At 36.3% G+C, this 17,903-nt stretch overlaps 1 protein-coding gene across 7 annotated transcripts in view; it reads right to left on the reverse strand.

Annotated features, from left to right (window-relative positions):
• The window catches only part of ZNF644 (zinc finger protein 644), a 208,187-nt gene extending 192,058 nt beyond the window's left edge, over positions 1-16,129 (reverse strand). For 4 of the 7 annotated variants that reach the window (XR_003523433.2, XM_027614200.2, XM_027614213.2 and 1 more), the window contains exon 1: positions 15,901-16,129. The gene's annotated coding sequence lies outside the window, so the exon portion shown is untranslated. The other 3 variants (XR_003523446.2, XR_003523448.1, XR_003523439.2) reach the window with 3 other exon arrangements.
• Positions 16,130-17,903: the final 1,774 nt, after the last annotated feature.

The raw sequence follows: 17,903 nt of genomic DNA on the forward strand, positions 1-17,903 counted from the left end.
AATTATAGATCAACTATATATATATATATACTCCTAACAATAAAGACTCAAAATATATGAAACAGAAACATGTAAAGTTGAAAGGAAGAATAAACAGATAAAAACTAATACAAATAGTTGGAGACTTATATACCTCATTTTCAATAATGGATAGAACCAGGCAAAAAACCGCAAGGAAACAGAAGACTTTAACACTATAAACTAACTAGACTTTACATTCATCTACAGAATACTCCACTCAAAACAGCAGAACACTTTCTTCTCAAGTGTACATGGAACATTCTCCAATATGGACCATATACTAGGCTATAATACAAGTTTCAAAAATTTTAAGGAAATAAAATCATACAAAATATGTTCTCCAAACACAAGGGAATCAAACTAGAAAGCACTTTTTACAGAAGAAATACGGGAAATTAATATGTGGAAATTAAACAACTAAATAACCAATAGATCAAAGAAATCACACAGGAAAATTATAAAATACGTTAAAACAAAAGCACAACATGCCAAAATTTAAATGATGAAGTGAAAGCAATGTTTAAAGGGAAATTTATAGCTATATATTCCTACATTAAAAAAATCTCAATTCAAAAACCTAACTTTGACCTTAAAAAAACAAAAAAAGAGAAAACTAAACCCAAAACAGGCAGATGAAGAAAACTGATAAAGATTACAGCTTAAATGAATGAAACTGAGAACAGAAAATACAGAACAATCAATGAAATCAAAAGTTGGTTCCTTGAAATTATCAATGAAATTTACAAACCTTCAGAAGCCTGGCCAAGAAAAAATGACAAATTATTACAATCAAGAATAATAAAAGGATCATTTTACTACTGGCATTATAATAAGAAATAAAAAGGATTATATGGGAACACTAGGAACAACTGTATAGCAACAAATTAACCTAGACAAAATGGACGAATTTCTACGAAAAAACTACTGAAACTAAAGAAGAGGCAGAAAATCTAAATAGACCTATACCAAATTAAAGAGATTAAGTAATGAAAAAACTTACCAAAAATAAAACAGGATTAGATGGATTCTCTGGTGCAATCTACCTTTAAACCAAATGTTTCAAGAATTGACACCAATGCTTCTCAAACCTTCCCCAAAATAGAACAGGAAGGAACATTTCCTAATTCATTTTATGAAGTCATTATTTTACCTTCATACCAAAACCAAGACATCACAGAAAAACTATAGATAAATGTCCCTTTTGAATAAAATCACAAAAATCCCCTCTATTTCATGTGTGCTCGCATACAAGTGTTTCTAAAGACATACCATCTAGATCCTCTTTTCTTCCTGTCCCAATCTGAACTGATCATTCTTCAGACCTGCTGCACAGCCCACCCTCCTTGGATTTCCCTCACCATTTTAGGTATGTGTTCTCTTTACTTCTCTCCTATACTAAATTCTATTTCCTGCAGAATTGCTTTTTACTTAACTCATCATTTTGATAAAGTCCATGTCTTCCAGTGACTTCCTGAGATACAGTGCAGTTGAAGGAAATATTCTAAGAACCTCTTATATTTCATAATTTTAGCCTATTCCCACACTTGATAGCTTGGGAAGGTACAGAATTAGTAGTATGGAAATACCTTAAAGAGTTTTGAAGGCATTATTCCACTAACAATTCCTTTCCATTGTTACTGATTCCTAATCTCTTTTATATGTTTCATATGGGAAAGCTGCTGGGATCTTCCTTTTATTTCTGGTGTCTGAAATTTCATCATGATGTACTTTAATGTGTTGTTTTTCAATCACTATGCTGAGCATTCTGTAAGTCCTTTCAATGTGAAAACCCAAGTTTTTTGTTCAACTATATTAATTTCCTCCACACATTTTCTCCCATCCTGTAATTCTTACCTTTCATATGTTAAACTCACCAAGTATGATCTTCTAATTTCCTTATCTTCTACTTTACATCTTTTTGTCCTGCTTTCTGGAAGATTTCCTCAACTTTCCAACCTTCTACAAGAATTTAATATTCTTAATTTCTAACTCTTCCATTAAAGTATCTCATATTCTATATTTCCAATCCTCCTATTATTTCATATTCTAAAGGTCTAAGAGCTTTTTTCTGAGGGTTGCCTTTTTACTTTTTATAGCAAGCATCCTTTCTTGTTTCAAAGATACAATTATCTTACTTCCAAACATATTTCACTAACTTTTTGTGTTTTTTTTTGGGGGGGGGGACTGCTGTTTCTATCTCCTCTTTCATACTGGGGTTATCTCAAATGTTTAATGATCCTTATTGTCATATCTTAAAATGAAACATAAAAGCTATCTGGAAATCCTGTGTTAATGGGTAGGTGTCATTACAAGATGATCAATCTGGGGCCATTCCCCTGGGTGGATCCACATCTGTTATTATCTGTTGGTCTTTTTTCCTGATCATTAGTTTGCCGTAATAGGATTAATCTTCCAATCTCACATCTGGGGTTATGAGCCTGACCCCCAGTATTCTCAGAACTAACAGAGAAAAAGAGGCTGGGGATGATTCCTGGTTCAACATACAGATTGCTGTGTAATTCTGGTTTTTTAGTATGATATCCTTAACCCAAGCTGTGTGTAGAGTTCTCAAATACAGAAATCCTCCATTTGAGTATCAGAGAAGAAACCTGAAGGTACGAAACCCTTTCCTAGTACCACAAGTGTTGCTTACTTGTTATTATACACTTTGGGGCAATTCTTTCAAAGTACATGAAGCCACCAATTTCTGAAGCATCCCAGAGTCTACAATACCAATTCTAGGCCTCCTCTACTAAGCAGAAAATTCAGTTTTCTCAGATCTACAAAATTAGTTACCACTTGCTGCTTTCAAGCTTCCAAAGTTTTACTTCTGTGATCACCTTTCCAGTTTTCTTTGTCCTTAACACCCAATGCCTTTTTAAGAAAACCACTATTATAGGGGTGCCTGGGTGGCTCAGTTGGTTAAGCGACTGCCTTCAGCTCAGGTCATGATCTCAGGGTCCTGGGATCGAGCCCCGCATTGGGCTCCCTGCTCGGCGGGAAGCCTGCTTCTCCCTCTGACCCTCCCCCTGCTTGTGTTCCCTCTCGCTGTCTCTGTCAATTAAATAAATAAATAATTTTTAAAAATTATAAAAAAAAGAAAACCACTATTATAATTCTATTACGAATTTGATAGCAAAGTTTTTTAACTCATCATGTTTAAATATTCATTTAATTCATTTAATTAATATTCATTAATCTCATTTGTTTTTTGTGTCATGTACTCGTTGTTAACCGCTAATCAGTATTAAATTTAAGCTTAAATCCCAGGAATACACAGAGTTTTCATCATCCAAGTAGTTATAATCATTTGGCTTTAACATCTAGTTTTATTACTTTAGTGAAAAAACATTGGCCTATACAATTTCTCTAATTTAAAACTTCAAATTCTCTTTGAAGCCCACAACACAATTTTTTAAAAATTCACAGGAATTTGAAAAGAATGTCTATTCTCTACTTGGTACCAAATTTGACATACATCTAATAAGTAAAACATACTGCTACTCAAATCTTTATAGTCTTAATTTTTGTTTATTTGATCTATTAAATTCTGAGAGATAAAGTTGATATTACTAATTTCTCTAAAAAAAGGCTACTTACTCTACACTTCTCATTTCAATGCTGTTTATCACACAAAAGTTCAAGCCTGATAGTGTTTCATAGTTCTAACTTTTTATTAATTAAAAAATGCCTTTTTTCATCCATTTTACCCTAGAAAGGTTTTTTTCCTTTGCTTGAACTGATGAACTTGTAAGTTTTCTTATTTTTGCCATTCCTTTATTTTTAAGATTTCTGTTATTATGTCTTAGATAAAACTCAAAACCACACACCAAAAATTTTTAATTCAGTATGTAAAAGCAGGGAGTGAGGAGGACCAATTCCTGTTACATGAAGAAAAAGCTATTGGAAGGGTTTAAGGTAACCAAACTTGAAAGGAAGTTGGTGAATAAGTTTTGGAAAATAAGATGAACCAGAAGAAGGAATATCACACTAAAGGACACCTACGTAGGATGCCATTTGTATCACTCTAAATGGAACTGCCATCATTAAGGCATTCACTGAACTAGCATAAGATTTGTGGTTCCATCACAGCAACTGGAAATTATCTCCATCTCCTCCACCTCTTTCCTGTATGAAATTTTCGGTAGGAGCAATGTGTATGGAATAGTCAATTTTGTTTCCTGGTCCCCATCCCTCTCAAACTGCGGCCTCTCCTCATGCACATGGTGATTTTTCGTTGTTTTTCAGCTTGTATAGACCCAAGGAGCACAAAGAGGTGGGGGTGGATCTATTTCCAAGAAGTTTATAGGCAAACAGGGAAGAAAAGAGGTCCAGGGGAGGGCTTTCAGGGAAGCTTCCTATTCCCATACCAATAGTTCATCATGATAATCAGAGAGTAGACCGTTCCGCTCTCATCCCTTCTCACCCACAGTATTTATACCAAAATGCCAAACTTCAGAGGATGGATGAAATCTCTATTTCCAGTGACAGTAGGGAACAGCCTATTTTCTTTTGCTTTAACTGACATCTCAACAGGTAACTTGGACACAGTCAAATGTACCTCCCTATTTTATCATGTTGCCACAAACCTAACTTCTTTACTAACTGAAGTTAACCCTATATTAACTGTGAGAATGGTTAAAATGTAAACTTGTTAAAGTAAGACTAACATACTATCTTAAATTCCTAGACTCTATTGACTCCCAAATCCTTTTCTATTTACTAACTAAAAAGGGCAGAAAACAATTTTTAATTGTATTACTTGTATAACTTTTTCATAGTTTTTTAATTCTTCTGTTTTAAGGGGCGCCTGGGTGGTGCAGTCTGTTAAGCATCCAACTCTTGGTTTTGGATCAGGTCGTGATCTCAGGGTCGTGGGAACGAGCCCCGCATCAGGCTCTGTGCTCATCGCAGTCTGTTCTTCCTCTGCCCCTCCCCACAACGAGTGCTCTCTCTCTCTCTCTCTCTCTAATAAATAACTCTTTCAAAAAACTTATTCAGTTTTAACAATAATCTTACTCACTTGAAGACATGGTACACATTCCAGAACTCTTAAAAACTCCACTAAAGACAACTTATATCTCAAATTTCAAAAAAATACTTCTGTTCCAAGGGAACTATAGGAATCTTTTCCCCCAATAAAAAGCAGTGTGTTCTCAACTATCCTAAATTTTAAAATAAGCATTTATTTTAAAACAAATTTAAACAATGAAAAGTCCAAACTAATTTTTATTATCTTTTCCCACCAGCTCCTATACCAATTAGAATGTCTCTTAAACCATGGCTACAATGTACTATTATAACTCAAAATACAACATTACAATTACAAGCTCTTCTTATTCATCTCAAGCATTTTTTTTTAGTTCAAAGTACTAGCATTTCAGAAAATACCGCTATGGCATAACTTTCTTGAGTTTTACTTAGTTTTCCAATCAAACTTAAAAGCTCATCAGTTTTTTTATAGAACAAAGCAGATGTATCCCAATTAGTGTTAATAACTTATTTGCAAATTGTGTGTCCAAGTAAATTTATTTTCAATAGCTAGAGATAACAAAACTGTTCCACTCTAATTTTAACTTTGCATGACAAACTTAGGAGCCACACACTTCACCTGCCTGATTTTAAAACTACCCATCCTTACTCCCTCCCTCCCACCAAGATAATAACCTCTAACTTCCTCACTTCAATCTTTCTCTCAGTCATGTTACATCTGGCTGCTAATCTTTTTTATTTTTCTTCATTTATTTCTGTTCAGTGGACTAATTTCTAATTCAAATTTCTTTAGATTCCTCCAGCTCAGGCCACAATCTTATCAAATTTATTTTTCATTACATTCATTTAAAATAGATTCTACTTTGAGTAAGGAAAATGCTTGCATTCCACAATTCTCATCTCTGCGCTTTTTAACATAACTTTCTCCCTAGTTGATACTCCCTTCCCTCTCCACTAATCTATTCATACTTCAAAACCTAGATTATAAAAACATTTTTGCCAAGAAGCTTAATTAATTAGTCCAATCTTACTGGATACTACTCATTTTATTTTGTGTCAACTCAGTAATTCAAATATTTCATTATTAAGTACTCCTCAAGTTGTGTCTTAGCTCATGAGCTCTTTAGAGGAGGAGCCATATCTACTTCGCTCTATTATTTCAGCATTCTTACCCCCAGTGAGATACTACGTGAATTCTATATAATAACTAACCCAATGAAAACAAGCAAAGGTTGGAGAAAACAACCATACAATAAAGTTTTTCTGCATACAAAAAAATCCAATCTCCCAAAACTAAATTCAAATATAATAAGCCATTTTTGCCAAAACAACACAAAAACATAGAACATACCCTTAAATGTGTTTTTTCTACCCACAGAAGTCAGCTCTTAAGGCTGTTAATTAGTAACATTCAAACTGTTTTGTTTGTGGTTTTCTAAATCTCACCCAAAAGGTATTATATAAAGTTAATATTTTGTAGATAATAACCGTATGTTTTCAAGGTCTAATCTAACCAATTTTGCTTTAGCCTTCTATATTTCACAAATACAAAACCTATGTAAGTTGATAGATGTGCTTTTATTTCTTCAAGACAACTATTAAAATTCTTAGAGCAAGAGTGTATTAAGCAAAGTTATTATACATTTTAAAAAACCAAAACTTTAAATATTTTCATTCATAAATTCAAAAACATTCATAATCCAAACGTTAATGAGAAAGGTATTTTCTTTTTTTTTTTTTAAGATTTTATTTATTTGCCAAAGAGAGAGAAAGAAAGAGAAGCAGGCTCCCCACTGAGCAAGGAGCCCAATGTGGAACTTGATCCCAGGACCCTGGGCTCATGACCTGAGCTGAAGGCAGATGCTTAATCATCTGAGCTAAATGTCCACTTCTGCACAATTTATAAAACATATCTATTCCTCAAAACTAGGCATACTAGGATGTAAAGATACATATTTTCATTGTTATATACTTTTTACAACTTTATTATAATACATATTTCAGAAATAAAAATCCTTCTCCCAAAAGCACCAACTGTTACACTAGTAAACAAGGCTTCTGCTGCTCAATATTTATGAAACACAATGTTGTGACCATTAATTCCATTTAAAAAATAAAACTGATTCAAGCGCTAGAAGTAAAAGTCATGATCAATAACTCCATTTCAGTTCTCATTTTGTAAAGTGTACCTCATGGATTTTAACCATTCAAATTTTTGTGTAACTGTCCTCAAGGTAACATTTGAGTTCTTTACACATAAATGTCAAAATCTTTCAGGTTGAGAATGGATACTGAGCTGTAAACAGAAGTATACCAATTTATTCTTATCCCTACAATCACAATCAGAAATACTCAAACGCCTTATTAAGTAACCTGCAATGCTGAAAACTAACTCACATAATGCTCAAATGCTACTATTAAAGAGGTTCCAAAAGGCCTCTATATAAGGAGGCAATCCAAGACCTCCTCTACCTACTTCTTGGCTATATGCCTAGAAAATACTGTAATGAAAGCAAGCCAGATAACTATGTTATCTCTAGAAGCAATTCAAATCTCTGCATTCTAAACAAGTTTTCTCATCTTAAAACTTCTAAAGGGTCAATATTAGTGAAAACTAAGAAACACCTCTCTGATTTTGGCATAAACCACACAAGGGAAAAAGAAAAAGAGCCATGGAACCAACTACTTACCATCTCATTACCTCCAAATTCACTTAATGCCAAGCAAGGATAGAAAAGAGATTCAAGCCATCAACTCTCACTACCCTTGGAAAGGAGGACAAATATGCCATAAACAAGTTCAAAAATGAGCCGAACTTATTCATAGTGATAGAGATCAAAATAGTGGTTACTTCTGGAGGGGGAATTAATGGGAAGGGGCACAAAGCACCGCGTTCCGTATTTTGATCTGAGTAGAAGTTATGTGTACCTATATGTAAAATTTCACTGAGCTGTATTCATAAGATTTGTGCACTTCAATATATCTAAATAAAATATATAGGGGCACCTGGGTGGCTCAGTTGGTTAAGCATCTGACTCTTGATTTCAGCCCAGATCATGATCTTGTAGTCATGAGATTGAGCCCCATGTTGGGCTCCACACACAGCACGGAGTCTGCTTGAGATTCTCAACCTCTCCCTCTGCTCCTCCCCTCCTGCTCTCTCAGTCATTAAGCATCTGCCTTCGGCTCACGTCATGATCCCAGAGTCCTGGGACCGAGTCCTGCATCGGGCTCCCTGCTCCGCGGGAAGCCTGCTTCTCCCTCTCCTACTCCCCTGCTTGTGTTCCCTCTCTGACTGTGTTTCTATCAAATAAATAAATAAGATCTATTAAGATAAATAAATAAATAATTTAAAAATATAACTTACCAATAATGGTCAAATCTAAAAACCTTTTCTCAAATCTCATCCGTTTTGATCATTCTCCATCACATTGCTGATCACAGAACACCAACATACCCTAAGCACAAGGAGTGCTTTCCCCTTAGGAGACCTATGAGGCTTTGTTAGTATTCTTCCAACATTTTTCTTGTTCTGCCTCATATTAATTCAATATTTATCAAATGCTCATGTACAAGACATGGATTAAGCACCCTCTAACATATATTTCTCACATACACATCCCCCATAGAAAACATTCCCTAAACTAGATTCAAGCCACTCTATTATCTGATTTCAAATTACATCTCCTATTTTAATTCCCATCACTTTACAGATTTGTTCTCCAGCATACTCTTTTCTTAGCTATTCTTTAAGGCTCAGTTCAATTTCTACTCTATCCTTTCTCCATACTTGTATAGAACTTACTATTTATAGCTGCACTGTCCAATATGAAAGCCATGTCACTACTAGGTACTTGAGGTTTAGCTAATCTGAATTGAGATGTGCTTTAAGTGTGGAACATACACTTTTGATTTTGAAGACCTGGCATGGGGGACAAAAAAAGAATGTAAAATAGCTCAATTGTATTTACATATTGAAAGAATGTTTTGAATATATTGGGTTAAACACATTAATAAAATTAATTTTACCTATTTCTTTTTATTTTTTAACAAAGCTATAGAAAATTTTAAATCACATTTGTGGCTCAACATAATTCTATTGGGCAGTGCTGCCCTATACAATCTATAAAAGCCCCACAAATTATTTTTTAATACATGTCATCCACCCAATGATAGTGTAAGAATTCAATTATTTTTCCCTTTTATAGTGATTATTACATTAAGAATTACAGATAGTAACTAAAGAGAATTAAGCGCCTATTTAATTTTAATATCATTTAAAAATATTTCTAACAAGGAAGCTTACGGCATTTCAAAGTATAAAAATATTTAAAAAGTTATTTAAAAAGTTGTTCTCTGATGGCTATAAATTGAAAATGTCATCTACGTTTTATGTATATCCAATTTTGAGTTAAATGTCTCATCAGATAGTATTATTAAACCTGTAGCTTTTCTAATACCAGAAAGTATTAGTTCTGATTAACCTACAATATTTTTCTTCTTGGTCACTCAGTAAAGAAAAAGGCAGCTTCCACTTTGACCAATATCATTGTACCAATATCTAGTAGCCAAGACAAAGAGCCTTTATATGGTGGTATGAATAAACAATGTGGGCAATAAGACACCGCTTGAAATAAGGGTAGGCAGAAAAATGCTTTTATAATGTTGCTTTATAAGTAGGAAATAAAACTTACAAATTGTAATAATTAGGTTAAAATATAGATAGAAAGGAGAGGAAGGCAGAATAGAAAGAACTTTTCTATAGAATCAAGATATGCCTATGTTCAAACTTGGCTGCTGTACCATTTACTATCTAGGTGACCAGAGTCTGAGTTTGTTTCCTTGCATAAAAAATGGGAATATATATATATCAAGCATTATTATAAGGAATACATAGTAGATATTTAATTAATGTCAGTCTCATATCCTTTTCCTTTAATACTAATGACTACATAATGGTGATAAAATTATGGGTGACTTTTCCCCCATTCATTTTCCAAACTGCTGAAACTATTTTTAAGCATATATGAAACTTCTCATTTTTCATACTCACACTCCTCTGCATGTGAACTTAAAAGTATTTACTAGCTTCCTTTTACAACTTTTTTTAAAAAGCTTAAAGTTTGTGTTGGTGGTGGGAGAAGTAGCTGGTAAAAGAAAAATTAAAGAGAGAAGTAAGTTTAAGACTGTATCAGCACGGACAAATACAAAACAAAGTATAGAGAGGAAAACAGCAAAAGGAAATGCTGTTTGAGGAAATTCCCCTGACTCAGACTAAGCAGTGAAAAGATAACATGCCTCTCCTCAATCTAGCTGCTGCTGAAACTACTCTTCTTTCCTATCTGGGGTTTATATATATATTCTGTACAAATACACACAGCCACTCACCCTCTTCTCTCTCCTAATGATCACCACCATCCTCATCGTCAAAAATTTAAAGGAGAGTGAAGAAATTCAGGATGTTTTAACAAAGATAAACCAACACACTGGTTGGGAAATAACTTCACTAAAATGTACTCATTCCCAAGTGCATTTATTCATCAGCTGACCAGTAACAAAAGGGAATGTGTTCCTGAAATACTGAACCTGGTTAATAGCTTTTGCTGCTAGAACTGGAGAAGCCAAACTTTGGTGCCTGCCTCTGATTTCCTTCCTAACAACCTTACCTTTGTAGACATGGGTCTAAAAAAGGAACAACAGCAAAAGTATACAATTCCAAATCACTTGCAGGTGAAAATTCCAAGTTACTATAAAAAAATATTAAACAATAGTAACAGTAATAACTATTACTAGAAAAGATAACATTTGTGTACCCATTGTGCACCAGAAAGCTAAGGACTTTACATGAATTGTACAATGTAAATCTTAAGCTTCTATGAAGATGATATTACTGTTAAATCCTCTTGCTTAGTGCTCACAGAGCTAGATTTTTTTTTAAGTACTCTCCATGCCCAATGTAGAGAGTGGAGCCTGAACTCACAACCCCGACTCAAGAGTCACATGCTCCAGCGACTGAGCCAGCCAGGCACCCCCATACAGCTAGATTTTAACCCCATCAGTTTTACTTCAAGGCTTACACTTTTAAACCTTAACTCATCCTGCCTCTTTATTCATATACAATTACAAATGCAACTATGATTTCCTGTGTGTGTTTGTGTATGTACACACATTTATGTGTGTGTGTGTGTGTGTGTGTGTGTGTATTATTCAGTAAATCAACAGTAAGCAGCAGGCAATTAATTCCCACTTTGGCAAGGTTTTACCCACCTTCACAAACCATTCAACAGTTGGCAACCACTCCCTCCCCAATAAATGGTGTTTTGAAAATAATAGATACATTTAACATCTTCCTCAAGAAACTGATGAAAAAGATTTGCATTAAGCTTTCCAGTAAAAGGATAAACACCATGGAAGAAAGGATAAAAATGTTAATCTTTTATAAAAGTTAGATAAATGATATAATACAGATATCTATGCTTTGTAAACTATAAAGTACTTTAATCCTAACACTTTATTAGGATTTTATTTTAAATTATCCATTTGGCTTCCAAATATTTAAATTTCTGGACTTTGTACAAAAAGTCTTTTAAAAACTTTTAAAAGCTATATATTCAACTTCATTGAATGATACACATACTAAAAGCCTTCATACCTAAAAATCATATTTATCACTCTAACCAACTTCAACTGTACCACAATCTAGACTAATAGAATTAAATTGCAAGGAACAAATTATTCATCTATACTTTTTACAAAGTTACTTACAAGATCACAGTTCCAAGAATCCCAAATGAAATGGGAAGGCTATAGTTTGCAAACAGAAGAGGTAAAGCAAAGATTAGTAGAGGGAGAGTATAAAGGAAATATCTTAGAAACACTCATCTTAATCCAGCCTCACTTTCCTCCATTCGGGAGAAGTGTGCACTGCTGCTTCTGTCCTGGCATGCTTCTTTTCTTCCCCCTGAAATCCTCTGCTTTTCTCCTCCTGGAAAGTTATCCACAGGACTTTTTGTTTTCCTTGCTAACATCTCTCAATTGTCAAAGGATGTCCTATCTTGAACTTAAAAGGACAAAAACATAGTAACTCCTCATAATTATGTTAAGAGTTCCTAGTATATTCAGAGAATAGTAACTCCACAATTCAGATTTGGCAGCTCTTAGAAAAAATTTAACAATAGAGCAACTAAGACCCTAGAGATGAGAAAATAGCTTTTTCATGGAGACCCCCATCTTCCTAAAGAAAAACTATGAATTGAATTTGCTGTTCTACCTTCTAGGTCTCCGGTGATCTTTGTGTTTGTTTTTAAGAGAAGAATAGAAATACTTCAGCCAACCAGCAGGGTGAGCTAGTGCTAGAATCAGATTGATTATTGTCAATTTTCTGAAAATTCACAGATGTAAATGGTTTGTAATGTTAAAAGCAACAATTTCCCTCTAATAAACCCAAATTAAAAGACAGTACTTCTAGAACTGCTTTAGTCATTGCTACATCTCATAACTTTGTAAATATTCACAAATTCCACCTACAAAATAGTCTCTATAGGGATTAATGATAATAAATGTAAAAAGTTAGCTCATTTGAATACCTATCCAAAATATCATAGTAGCTATCCTTCATTCTCATGTTTTATTGTATAAGGCTATCAATTAAAAAGTTAAAAACACTTTTTTAAAAGGACTGCTAAAAATTAGGAATGGATAATTCATCATACCTATTTCTGAATTCACGGCAAACTCCTACCTTAAGACTGTCTGAAAAGCAATCATGAGAAAAGTATTCCTACAAGAATAAGAATAAGATCCACTCTTTTCCTTTGTAATCACACCCTGAGAAGAATCGAAATAAGTAACCCTGACACTAACAGTGTATCTCCGACAAACCTTATCTTTTCTATCGATTTCTCTAAACTGCAGGCATCCCCACCACTTCTAGTAACTGTCCTTGACTCTCTTTTCTCCTCCTGCTACCCAATACAGTCTCAACTCAACCACATTTCAAAAACTCTCCCCCTTATAACTTGAATAACAAATTAAAACTGCAAAATGTTTAAGGTTTGCAGGTAACAGACTCACTTTGTAATTACAAATCATCTGAGAGTAATCCTAATTATCATAAGACTAAAATGTAAGTAAACCCACTCACACAGGGTTGAAAATTAAGAAATAGTTTATCAACTTTCTTAAAAATTCAATAATTTAAATGCACTTTAAATGACCCATAAAAGCTTTAAAACCTCAATACAATTTAACAAGTTTTTGTTATATTTGATATCCAAAGAAGTTAAAGAACCGTGGGGTCCTACCATAAATGATTTTGCTACTTGCTGAATTTCCTAACAGATCTTACAGATCTACTATTCAATGGTCGTAGTAATCTTAACAAGTTGTTTTTAACAAGAACCAATCTAAGTGGCATGTCCATTTACCCCCCAAAAAAACTATTACAAAATGAAGGCACTGTATCATTGTTTTTGGCATCTCATTTCTTATGTAATAACTAGTAGTAATGGCAGTTATTTCAAACTTACCAAGAAGTTCATCAAGCTATTTGTTTCTTTAAATTTTGGGGGGTCAAGACTGCTTTTTGAAAAACTCCAAATTCAAAAACATTGCTCCAAAATTACTTGAAATGTCTGTATTTTGTATCTGAATTACTTCACTGGAAGTCACTTTAAAAACTACATCGCCATATCATGTTAAATAACAGTTTTTAACTTATTGTCACAGTTCTCATTAAAATAACAGTATCTAAGAGATACTTTCGAACATACTCTCCTTTTATTTTTCAACCATTATTAGTTACAGACAGTCACCTTCTGATCCCAGCAATGTGACCACTGAAAAGAGCAATGGGGTAGAAGTGGAAAAGACAATTTTCCATTATGCACTAACATAATCATATCTAGCCCTAAGTATGTCATAAAAAGGTGGGTTTAACTAGCTGTTCCCTGAGATTCCTTCTACTCTAACACTGCATGACTCAGTAATACATTTTGCCAATGTTAATGTATCTTCTATTCATTAATACAGTAAGATTGTTCTCTATTAGAAGAAAAGCTGAAAGGGGGAAAATATATATCTGAAAGAAGCAAGGAAAATGAAAGTTTTAAGTTACATTAAAAAACTCAAATTTTAATTTGAACAGAGATCTAAAGTTAACAATCTAAATGTGTTTATCCCTTCAATCACATTATTTACTCTGTTAGTACGACCTGGCCAAAACAAAACCTTAGTTGTTTCCAAGTTCTGTACTTCAAATGTTAATACAATATACAAAGTATGATGTAGCCATAAGTGCAGTATAACATTATGTTAGAGTTCTAAAATTTACACTGCCATGATTTTAACAGCAATATACTTATCACTGCACCAACAGTGGTCAAGCCTTCATGTTTCACCCATTAAAATGTCTAAATTATAACTTCCTCATAAAAACTAATTTTTTCTAACCAAAGCTACCAAGGCAGGATTACTGCCATCAAGTTCCCTGGATACTTACACACGACACTGAAGGCAAAGAGCAGGTTTCCTTTGCGTAACTTGAGTTGTCTATTTTTTGAAATGCTTTCCTTCTTGGACAAAGGAAATGTAACTAAAGTACTGCAGAGAAGCAATATACTAGTAAGGCAAATCTAATCTATCATCTAGATGCAACAAGACTGGCATTAGTAGGAACTGGCCAGAAGAGATGATGGTGTTTTGGTATTTCTGTTGTAATTATTGACTTGTATACAAAACAGGATCATCATTTAGGCCCTCATTGTGTTTATCCCCTTGTTGAGTACTTCTTAATGACCACACAAAATCTGAAGTCTAAACATAAAAGTTTTATAACAACTAAATTTATGTCAATATTACTCAGACAGTTCAAGAAAAGTTTTCCACTAATGTTGCTAAACCATGGATGGATCCCAACACGAGAGTCGTCTGTGGAAGTCTCGTAACAAGAAACCTTTAGCTCCACCACCTAAGTTTCCAATCACTGAGAAGGGTCTGGGACAACTCATCTTCAGGTTCACGGGAGAAGTGGAGCACACCTGCTTTCCTCTGGCAGAGATTAAGCTCCCAGGGACACAAAGGCCAGGGAATCAGACCTGGAGAAGCAAAAAGCTTTAGCTGAACACCCACCAAGCCCCTGGCAACCCAAACACTTTGGGCCATTTACCTCTTGCCGTTACTTCCCAGGCACCTAGCGGCATAAGATCTTGCAGAACAGGGGGAGGGGACGGCTATGCGGTCCTGGTCCCCCGTTAGGGGAGGGGTGTGTACAATTAATGCCAGAGCTGGCGCTTCTGGCCAAAACCGAGCAGCTCCGGAGAGGGGTTGGTGACTGCTCTCGGACCGCCCCGTTACTCAGTGCGTTGCAATGGCGACCGCCAGGCTCCCCAAGCCGCCTGATCTCGGCCCCTTCCCCCTACTGCTCACTGGCTGCTCCGCTGCATGTGACTAAACAAAACCCCCAAGTCTAGTGCCCAGCTCAGCCCCTTTGTGTCCGCTACCGGATCCTCCGACGCCGCCGTGGAAAGGTTCCCCCCCGCCCCCCACTCTCCGCCGAGTCCCGCCCCGCGGCGGCGGCCGCCGCTCACCTCAGGCTCCGCCGCCCCCCGCGGCCGCCGCGGCCGCCGCCTCCCCGAACCCGGGGCCCGGGCTCCTTGTGTAGCACCAACTCCGCCTCCTCGGCCGCCGCCGCCATCTTAGCCTGTGCGGCAAAACGCGTCCTTTTGGATGGTTGGGACCCAGCCTAGGGCGTAGCTCCCCGGGCCCGAGCTCCGAAGGTCGGGTCCCCCAAGTTCTTCCGCCACCCTCAGTCCCGCCGCCGCCACAGCCCAGAGGCCCGAAACCCACTCGAGTCCCGGAGAATCCGACCAAATAACCCCTGAAACTCACAGTTTGGTGCCGTGTGCGTCAAACCGGGGCGACGTTGGGAGCGCGCGGCGTCCCCGCGTCACACGCCGCTCTGTACGCTACTCGGCTCCAGCGGCCCCCCTCCGCTCCCCGCTTTTCGCCTCCGGCCCCGGTTCCCACGGCGCAGGCGCGCTGCTTTCCCGCCTCTACCGAGCTGCGGGCCGCGGGGGCGGCCAGCGAGGAGCTCTTGGGCGGCTTTGCTCTGATGGAGCGCCTGGGCCAATTAGGCAAACGGGGGCAGCAGAAACAGTGCACCACTGTTCTCGGGTGCCAGAAACCAAACAAGGTCACCTCCCCCAGCGCTGACCTAATCACTCTCAAGGAGGTTCCCGCCCCAAAGTAGGCACGCTCCAAATATGGTGGTGCCCAAACTCTGCAAGACCCAAGCACTTAGGCAAGCCTAGGCCCTTTAAGGTGGAACAGGCCCATATTTGATTTCCATAATCACTAGCGTGCCAGAATTCCTTTTCTTTTCCTACTGTTGATGAAAACAGCTAAGGAACTCAAGATTGCCCGTCACAACTGTAATGGCAGAGGAAGGTTTGGCTCTTAAGGGAACCAGTTGTTGGGAGATGCTTGATGGCCAGGCAAAGCATCAAATGTGACAACTCAAATAGCAGACCAGCCTACCCTAAAAGGTGCCCAGGGTTTGGCCCAATTTGATTCTTTCACATTTCAAGTGCAGGGAGGATATTTTCTCCCTGCGTTACTCAATATGCCAGGAGTTTCCAAATTAAGGTTGTATAAGAAGCACTTGAGATACCGGTTAACACTTCAAGGAATCAGTAGATCCCAAGAGAGTTCTGGAAAGCTTCCTTTTTAACAAGCATCCACCCCAAGAGTCTGAGGGCAGAGTTTCACACACTACACTTTGAGAGACACTGACTCGGAGCTGTTCTCTTTGCTTTTGAACTGAGCAAAAAGGAAGTTGCTAATATGTCTGACAACCAAAAGTTCCCAAGGAATCTCCAAGTCCTGTCTTAATAAATTCTTCAGCTTTTCTGAATCTCTGTTTTCAATTTAAAAGGAAAAAAAAGTTTCATTATTTTAGCAACTATCATAAACTGTGCTCCTCCAAACCCTCAAGATGTTACTGATATTCAGAGAAATACAGTATAATTGCACTTATTTGACAAGAATGAGGAACATTCTCTTTCCTGTACTATAGTGACTATCAACAGCAGCAAACATAGATCCCCAAAAACAGAGATTTACACTTGCTGCATTAGTTAATAATAATAGCTAACACCTTTTTTAAAAAAATAGCTAACAGTTTTGAGCGCTTACTACGTACCAAATATTGTTCTAACTCAATGAATTTCATTACAACCTAATAAGGCAAGGGAGGTTAGATAATTTTCTCAAAGTCACACAGCTCTTTAGACTCTTTAAAATGTGAATTTTCCTTCCTTATTTACACAAATGGGTAAATAATAAAATATAAACGTATATTTTTTCAGCCAATTGAGGGGGATCCCTTTGGGTCATCTCATCTGCAGAATCATTAAAATTGGACCATCTCCATTTACTACTGGACTTACAATTAATAAAAATACTTTGTACTATGAAAATTCTCCCAACATTGGATCACTACAAAAGCAGTTACCAAAACAACAAAAAATAAACAAAAAAACCCAACCTCTGTTGTGAATGTACACTACTGACTGGCCAATGGGCAGACAGATCCTCCTATAAGCAAATAGAACCACTTAGAACTCAGCCATGATCTGGAACTTGTCTTACTAATGAAGCTGTTTGTTTTTACTAGAATCCAGCAACTAAAATGTGGTACTATACATATAGGAGTACAAGTAATAGTAGTAGTTATATAGTAAAAGTAGAAATAGTTGATGAAACTATAAACAAAATAGATGTCAAAAAACTTGATAAGGGAAGAAAGCTTGAAAAACGTAATACAAAAAGAAAAAAAAATGTAAGCAACTAGAAAAATCCAAGGACCAGTTATGTGATACAATGCCAAAATA

The sequence above is a fragment of the Zalophus californianus genome, chromosome 4, assembly GCF_009762305.2.
Source record: "Zalophus californianus isolate mZalCal1 chromosome 4, mZalCal1.pri.v2, whole genome shotgun sequence".
Taxonomy (NCBI): Eukaryota; Metazoa; Chordata; class Mammalia; order Carnivora; family Otariidae; genus Zalophus; species Zalophus californianus.